This window comes from Grammomys surdaster, unplaced genomic scaffold (assembly GCF_004785775.1).
Source record: "Grammomys surdaster isolate TR1022 unplaced genomic scaffold, NIH_TR_1.0 332450, whole genome shotgun sequence".
NCBI lineage: Eukaryota > Metazoa > Chordata > Mammalia > Rodentia > Muridae > Grammomys > Grammomys surdaster.
The window spans coordinates 10,551-20,005 of record NW_021627682.1 but is presented as its reverse complement, the minus strand read 5'-3'; the positions used below and the strand labels follow the sequence as shown (position 1 = coordinate 20,005).

At 41.0% G+C, this 9,455-nt stretch overlaps 1 pseudogene; it reads right to left on the bottom strand.

Annotated features, from left to right (window-relative positions):
• Positions 1 to 7,822: 7,822 nt before the first annotated feature.
• LOC114616533 lies at positions 7,823 to 9,133 on the bottom strand (annotated as a pseudogene).
• Between the last annotated feature and the right edge of the window lie 322 nt (positions 9,134 to 9,455).

Below are 9,455 nucleotides of genomic sequence, written 5' to 3'. Positions count from 1 at the left end.
AAAGTTCAGACAGGTTAAGTAGCTTAGTTTTCTAAGCAGCCAACAAGTGGCAGATTGAATAAAGATTTGAATAAAGGTAGACTAATTCCAGGTCCTAAGGAGAACGTGAAGTATAAGCACCATACTTTGTGTACACTAAGGCTAAACCTGATGACATTAAGTTTTATAAATATTACTACACGTACTCATATGCACAGCATATTGAGATTTTTCTGGTGCTGGAATCAAATGCATAGCCTTGTGAACATAACACAAACACTTGACTATTGGGACTATACTGCACATTGATATTTTAAAAGAAAATACTATTAAAATTATACTATTTCCACTGTACATTATGAGAACTATAATATAGCACTGTACTCAATGAATACTCATATAAAGGGTTTGTTCTTCAGTTATCCCTCTACAGTATCTATGAAAAACTATTATTGTTATATTCAGGTAGTTGAACCTTCTCTCCCCGCTTATTCTTATTCCCTTAAAGTTGAGTTGTGGTGTGTATACATGTCATTATTATTAAGCACCTACAGTCAGAGCTATTGTCCTTTCTTCAGGATGTGAGTGAGACACTGCCATATTTTGGTATAAGAGGCTCTCAAACAAATGATTTCCAACAGCTTTTTGGTATGCTGAGCATTTCTCCCACTCCTTCTACAACCATTAACTACCTATAGCTCTCAGGGAGGGGTCTGGCCTTAAAAGCCCCTCCCCCGTCCATGATGAAGTGTTGATAGGCTCAGTCTCATGAGGTCATGAGCTGGTAGCTACTGCTGCTATAAGTTCATGGGTGGTACAGCTGTGCCACATCTGGAGGATGCCATTTCGTAGCACTCTTCTGCATCCTTCAACTCATATATTCGTCCCACCTCTCTTCTGCTATGTTCTCTTGGATGGAGCAATATAGATGCCTCACTTAGGACTGTGTACTCAATAGTCAATTAGTCTCCTCGCTTTGACTAGTCACAGAGATCTTCACTGACCATTGCTTATTACAAACAAGCTTCTCTAACTATAGGAGTGACAGCAGTTACATTTAAAAAAGAAGGGTTAGTTCCTCTCTGGAATGAAGTCATGGATGCTTTTTCCTTTGAGTGCCATGTAAATTGTCCAGATGGAAAACATCTCTCTAAGGTAGCATTGGAATGACTTGGTTAAGCGATTTGGTTAGAAGAAACAGACATATGCTCACCTAGGTTATTCCAATGTTGAATGAGGATGTACTGGGACTATTTACCAAGGTTGGTGGGTGGTGACAGGTGACAGGACTTAGAGAATTCAGAAGCTTCCAGAGCTCTGAGTGTATTGCTCTCTTATGGGAGATGGAAGTTCGGTTGCTCTCTAACCTTTCGGATTCTGTAGACGAGTGTACTTGACTAGGTGCTCCTGGGGAATATTGGCTAAGTTACAGAAGCCATCTTTTCATCAAGAGACAGAGGCAGATGCAATTACATAAAAGTCAAGTAAAAACCCATGTATCACAGAATGTCTAAAATAAAAATCCCAGAATGATCTACTGTATTCCTTCCTGCTTTATGAATTATAATTATTATTAATTGAATAATTAATTTCTGCTGATCAGATACATTCTCATTCTTTTTTAGCAAATAATTTACACTAATTAATATATCTGTTAGTATAAGAATGTTTTGGGCAAGACATGTCTATATGGGATTCATAGATCTTGAAAGTAGGCTGAAAGAAGGCCATAAACTTATGGGTGAACTTTTCATTGTCCAATTCAAGGGGAACCAATGTCATACTCTCTAATGTATGTCACCTCTATGCCTCAGTCCCCTACTTTCCCCTTAGAAAAAACCACGGATGCTCTTACTTTTCTTTATTTAATATGTAGAATATATAGAGAAAATGAATCCCTTACCTTTACCTGTAGAGCCTGGGGCAGGGCTAAGGCAGGGGTGTCTGTTGACAGAGGATGCTTCCCCTTAGGGACAAGCTCTTGTTCAGCCACTAGGCAGCATGTGTGTGTGATGAGCAAAATGATTTGAATGCCTTTCATTATGGTGGCTCATAGATGAAGAATAATGACAGCTGGTATCAATCACACACCTGTTTTAATCCCTTAGAGGAAAAAGGGTGATGGTCTCACTGCTTCCCCAGACTGACAAGGAATAGAAGCTGATTTGTGTTAGTGGGTACACATGAATCCTGGGTGTCAGTAATAGAATCTGAGCGGAGATTTTATGTCTATCTTGACATCCTGGGAAAGGTAACTGATTGTCTGGAGCTCAGGGGGATATTCCACCTGGGGCTGTCAGTGGAGCAGAGGCAAGGAGAGGGCATAGATGCCAATTCTTATGAATGACTTGTGGGAGGAATGGTCTCTCTGCCCATCTCTCAGGTAGTGATACAGTAAGTGTTGCCATAAGAGAAGTCCTGTCTTTCCTAGGTGAGAGTAATCAAGAACAAGGAGAGAGCATTCTATTTAGTTTTTCCCCTGAAATAATTTTCTTCCTTCCCGAATAAGCTTTCAGAGATGGACCTGGTGTTCTTCTAGGTTCCTGTTCTGTAGAGGAAGCTGAGCATGTGCACTTGGATACACCTACACATAGATATTCTGAGGGAAGGGTTTAGCTAAGAGTGTAGGTTTTGGAGGCAGATACTCCAAGTTCAAATATTGACAATATCAATTTCCATCTCAAGAACTCTGGACTTCCTTTATAATTTTTGGAATCTTGGTGTTTTTGCCAGAAAACTTGACATTTCTTAGTTCCATTTTCTTCAGAAAGAGAACTTGAGTTAAGAACTCAAGGGATATGTTTTTTTGAGACAGTTACAGAAAATATATGTTGGAAGTGAGGAAGGGGTACAGGAAGTAAAGAGAGCCAGTGAAGGATGCATTCTCAAACTAGCTTGTTATAGAAACTAGAAACCGAGACTAGTTCTGAAATTTTGAGTTTGTCTCAGTCAAGGGTCAGACTGAGAGACTCTTTACTGACTCTTCCCAGGAAGCAAATGGAATATGGCCTTTGTATACTCTATATTTAGGTAAAGCATACTCTACATTTGGGTAAAATATTTCCAGGACAGTAAGATAAAAGGCCTCTGTAGTAAGAAATGGAGAAGACGCTGGACCAGTTCCCCTCAGCCTTGTCATGCCATGCAGAGGTACCTCACTGAGTATTAGAGGACTATAGTGTTTATGTCATCAAATGCTTTCTGGAATGGCCTACAGAGAGTTCTAGCTCTCTGCTAGTGCCCATCTGTGCCATCATTAGCAAAGTTCTCTGGGTGAGAACCTTGTGAAGCAACTGACCTGGATTCAAGTCCTGCCCTTTTCTGTACCCACTGAAGGGGAGAGCTTTTTAGCTTCTAGACTTCTGTGGAAGTTCATAATTATTTGGGTGCTAGACTGATGGTTCAGTGGGTTACATTCTGACTGGACAAGCATAAAAATTTGACTTTGGGCTTCATCACATACATGAAGGATGGAAAACACTGAAGAAGAGAGATATGTGAAATCCTAGGGGTTGTTGGCCAGTTACGACAGTTGAAAGAATGAGCTCTAGGTTCAGTGAGTTCAAATTCAGTTCAAACTCAAGTTCAGAGAGTATCTCAAATGCTATGATAGTGATTAAAAAAAGACATCTGGTCAACCACTGTCCGCTACATACATATGGATAGATGAGTGTCCCAGGACATTTATGTATACACACATCAATATACCACACACACTAAAAATGAATAGAATAATTGTTTATTTATGGGCCCTCTAATCTGTTGCTTCTAATCAGTGTGACCTTATAGTGTAGCAACAGCTATAGACAGTGTGTCTGGAAGTGGATGTGACCCTGGTTCAGTGAAAATTCATGAATTATCAAAGACTGTCCATCATTTTGCCCAAGAGCCAACAAGCTTTCCCTTATACCTGTATAACATTTACTAAAAGAGTTTTAACTTCCCAATAGACAGTAGAGAGGGCTGTGAAATGTGCTCTGTGTAGCACTGCATGGTTTTGAACCTTAGCCTAAAGGTTTTCTGTTGTGGAGGCTTTATGCAAAATGTTCATTATTTCATCATCTTTCCTCTCACCTAGAAAGCAAGCGTGATGCATACTCCTACTATGTAGGGTCATTTGGAGGATTGCCAGGTTAATCTATGTATTAGGCTTGAAATAATACCTGGCACATTTATTTTGAATAAATGTTTGACCACACATATTTAGATTTCCACTGCTTTCTTTCTCATCTTTATTAAAATTCGTTGGAATTATTTTAGAGAGAAAATTACAGGATAATTTTCTAGATTGTTCTTAAAATTCAGATCTGGCTCAAACATTTACTAAAATATTTGAATAAACTGTAAGAACAGTAAGGTTCAAATCAAAGAACCATTTCACAATTCTAGGGGATTGAGATTCTCAGGTTACTCTATCCATAGAAGAGGGAGTTACTGGCATGCCATGTGTACAAGCCAATGATCCTGCTAGCTTCTGTGGCAGAATTTACATAGTTTAAACTGGCATTAGCACCAGGCTTAACCTCATAAATTGGATATGTCACTTCTGCACTCTTAACCTCTAATATTTGACACAGAGTATGTCATACTATCACACATAACTTATAAATTATCACCATCATTTTTCTGGCTCGCAGGCATTGAAGGGATGGATGGAAATATTTTGTTAAGATAAGTATGCATAGGCGTGGAGGGTAATTCTTTTTTCTTTTCTTTTGAATGGCACTATCATTGGAAAAAAAAGCTCTATCAGCTGCCTAGTTGATGAAAAATGTGTAATTTATTTTCACCTAAATCAAATTTAAACATTGAAGAATTGTTTTGACACTACAAATGATGTTTCTTGCATTCTATATCTTTCTATCAGTCTGGGACAATTGACGCTGACAGAGGAGAGCCTCCAAAACCATGCTCTTTGTTGCGATTTAAAGAAGCCTTTTCTTCATAAATTACAGAAGTGCCTGGCAGTGGAAAGTCTGCAAGACTGTTATTCATAACTATTTAACTCTCAATATTATGACAGCATGGCTTTGAAGTGGAATACCCCCATTCAAATGCCCTCTCGTCTAAATTTCACCACACTGGAGCAATTACTAATAGCTCTTTCCCATCAAAATCTCACCATGACCTCTTTCTCATATTTCTAAATATGGAGATATTTCAACTTGACAGATAAATCTACTAAAGAATTTTCAATTAAAAAATATGGGTCTAGCTGGTGGCTACTAATATTGCATTTCTACTAATGTTGCTACTGCTAATGTTGCTTTAAATGGACAGTGTCAAACTGCCTTCTAAATTTACTCTTTGGCAATTTAATACAAGTATATAACACATTTGACTTACCCTTATCCCTACCTTTCTCTCTCTCACACTCATGTCTATCCTCAATCCTCCCTGTAAGTTTCTTCCCATGTCTTCATGCCCTGCTGGTTTTCTTTTGTAATACACCGAGTTTAATCAGAGTAACAGGTGCGAGCTTGGTAGGCTCACCAGTAGTCACACAACCCAAGACAATGATTCCTTTTTTACAAGAATCTGTCTATAGCCAATAGCTCAGCAGGGAAGGTGGGACTCCATGAACTCCTCTCCCATCCATGACTAATTGTTTAAAATGTCCAGTCTTGTAGAGGCTCAATGCTGATAACTTCAGCTCCTCCAAGTTGATAGTTGCAATGGCTGTGCCATGCCCAGAGGATTTCAGTACACAGTCCTTCCCCATGTCTTCAGATTCTTCATTCTTTTTATACCCTCTGATACTGCTCTCAGTATTGGTTAGAGAAGATTCATTTTGCTGTGAGCAGAGACACACAAATGGTCAGAATGTGGTGATTAAGTGACCATGGGGTGATCATCCCTAGATAGGATGTCTTTATTGCTTGCTCCAAATCTCGTGAAACATCAGAGAAGGGGACAGGAAGGTGAGAACCAGAAGATGAGGGTACGTACCATGGAATACTGTCTTCGGACTTGACACAGCCAATGTGCTCATGAATGCACTGTAGCTGTGTTCACTTGTACCGTAACTGTAGCAGATTGAGTCCATTACCATTTCATTATCTACTAGAAGGGGATAATGAGGCTCCAGTCCTCCTGTGGGGACTGATTGGTGCTTGAAGGGGTTGTCATCTCCTTCAGTGGTAGAGCCATTGATAAGTTACCCACAGTCTAGTAAATTAGTACCCCACCACCAGGCTCAACCAAGCAACCATAATTAAACTCAGTGACATACACTCACTGTCCACCCCTCCCCACCACCACACACATAGCACATCAAATTATAAGAGGGAAGAAGAAAGGTTTCAATAGGAGAAAGAGGGGGATAAGAGGATAATGGGGTCTAAACGAGACAAGAAAATCCATATAAAGTATGGAATCGTCAAAAAGGAAAGTGGCTCTAAATAGGCTACTTCTGGCAAAAGTCTTTTCTTAATGACCCCAACTTTTGCCTGACCATCAGCAGGTTTCCATGGCTACTGTGAGACTTCTATAGCTTAAGAAAGCTCTTCCACCCTTCGGTAGCCCATGTGGAAGCTTCATGATGATTTAAAGAAGGAACATCCTCTGAGAAGAGGCACGCTACCACCAAAACATGGAGTTTTGATCGGGAAGTATTGCCCAGTTCCGCCCTCTCACAAGGCATGTTTGAAAGTTACTCTCCAGCCAGGTTTGTCTCCTGGATTCATACCTTGTTTGGATAACTCCATTTATTTTACCTGTCAACCTTTTCAGTCAGTTATTAATCTTTCATTCTTGCTGTGTGCCTGACACAACAACAGACCCTATAACTGTTCACTTTTGGATCTTGCTCTAGTGTTAAAGGCTACTTTTGGAAAGAGAAGTCATGACTCACACAGATATTATAAGTGACCCTCAGAGATTTGTGAAAGATATTTGACAGTTGGTTTGAATGAAAATTGGACTTACAAGGGAGTGATACGCTCCATCAATAGGACTCTCTTTTGTTTCATGAACAGAAACTATTTGCCTTGATGTGGACAGGGGACATTCATGTCATCAGCACCATCCACACTTTATTTTCTCCTTGGTGGTCTAGATTGATGAAAGGGGCCAGAGTACATGCATACTAATGGAATCAGAGTGTCGCTAGGCCAGTGATTCTCAACCTGTGGGTTGCATCCCATTTGGGAGTTGAATGACTGTTTCACAGGGGTTGCCTAAGACTATCAGAAAACACAGATATTTACATTACAATTCATAACAGTGGCAACAGTACAGTTATGAAGTAGCAATGAAAATAATTTTATGGTTCAAAGTCACCATAACATGAGGAACTGTATTAAAGGATCACAGGGTTAGGAAGGCTGAGCACCACCTGTCTAGAGGGTCTGTTGTATGTTATACAATATCCTACAATAGCTATCCCTGATCTAGCCCATAGCCTTTGAGATTCTTAGCAATAGTAAAGACAGATAGGATGGTGTGTGGAAGAGGTTGGCCCTCATAGTAGGAAATCTTCTAGATGAGCAAGCCAAGCAGGATCTTATTATACATTATTTAAAATGTCACTTTCCATATAGATGGGATGATTTTTAGAAATTTCTTATAATGTTCTCAAAAATAAATATTAAAAGAAATTTCAAAACCTTTTTATTCAAATGTATTTTGCATGTTAGGTAGCTCTTAAAAAAGGGAGGCCCCTTTCTCCACATTCAAGTGAACATTGAATTTTCTGTTGGTCTTAAGGGTGCTCACAAAATTTTTGTCATTGGAAGTTCTTAGGGTGTCATGAGCAAAAAGAAAAAAAAATTGTATATGGGAGCAGAACAAAAAAGCAGGAACTTGGCAAGTTCCCGGGTGGATTTTTTTTTTTTTTTTGTGTTCAGACATCCGTTTTCTGCAGTAAAATTTTGTGCAGTTCATCAGCATCCTTACTTGTCTTTACCCGAATTAGCATGGGGACCTTGATGGTGGCATTCTTCTTATCAAGCGGTGGATTTGGTACGCAGGCGATAAGGACATTATTTTTACCCATTCGGGTACAAGGCATATCGGGTGAGATCAGAATGTTCAGGAGTATGTTGCCTAACTTAGTATCCTGCACTAAGAGCCTCGTCTTCTGATTGGCTGTGGATTTTAAATATAGCGTGCCAACACCTTTTTCTTTAAATTCGTTGTCTTTCTTGTAGAATAGTTTACACTTCTTGCAGTAGAACGCACTCTCCTCCTTCTCTTCAACAAAGAACGCTCTGGGTGGCTCATCCCTAGTACCTTTGCATTCATCACTGCTGCCTGGTGCTGGACTCTCCAGAGCTTTTGCAGACGCTGGCTTCTTCTGGGTGGTACCTTTCCCACTTAAGTTGGAGCTTCTGGTGAATGATGAAACTCCATGCGTGGGACCAGAGTTTAAGGAACCCCAAACTGGGGTTTCAATGTTTTTGCCAAAGTTACAGGAGGTTCTTGTTGCACCTTGTGCTGGATCAGCTTTCTTCTCACACATAAACTCCGTCTTTTCAGATGTGACCAACTCTGGCTGTAGTTCAGTGGTAATAACGAGGGAAGGAGGCTGTGTCCCAACCAAGCCCCTATTGGGCTCACTTTCAGAAAGACAGCCGCAGCTGCTATGGAGCTGCTTTTCAATGGCAGCCAAGTATCTCTCATACTGCTTAAACACAGGCGTCAGATCACAGAACGGATTTGCGTTCACGTGCTTCACTATCCAGTCCCGGACAGAGCAGTTCAGGCCAGTCAACTGCCTGTGGTAGACACTCCCAGCGCAGGCTTGACTGAAAGCAAGGCCCGGGGAGACAGGCTGCTGACTGTGGACATTAGTCTGGGGATCTGAGATCTGCTCATGCTCCAAAGAGGGGGGTTCATTTGCAGTAACAGAACCCAAGGCTGCCTTGGGCTCTGCTGCAGCCCTGGTTGTGTTCCCTCTGGTTGTCAATACTTCCAGAGGCTTCTCTCCAGGGCCACCGCTAGATTCTCCTCTTCCGGAAGGTACAGCCAAATTTTTAATCCCTTTGGAAGTTCCTTTACCATCGGGCTGGGGGCGGGAATGTCTCCGTTTGGCTCTCTTTATTGTTCTATTCCTTAGGACGTCCTCACTGGCCAGTGAGAATGTTCCCTCCTCTTCACCATCTCTTTGCCAGTTCCTGCCTGTCGCTTCCTTCTTGGCATTTTTTTTGGCCATGTATTTTGACTCTCTCTCAGAGTCCCACAGCTCTCCGTGGATCCTGGGAGCTGTCTCTATTGGGAGCCTGGAGTTATTTGGTGGTCAGCAAGTCTGGCGTCTCCAAAAAAATGTCCATGGTTCTCCTCTGTGACCCACACTGAGCGGAGGGACGTCTGGGCCTGATACCACTTGGCGAACAGCGACAGCACAGCTCGCTCCAGCTTGGAATCTCGGGGCTATTTAAATTTTAACGGATCTTATTCAGGACCTTGGTCTTCATGCCTGAGAAATGTGAATATTCAAGAGGAAATCAAGTAAAATCTACTATTTCCTTTTCTAG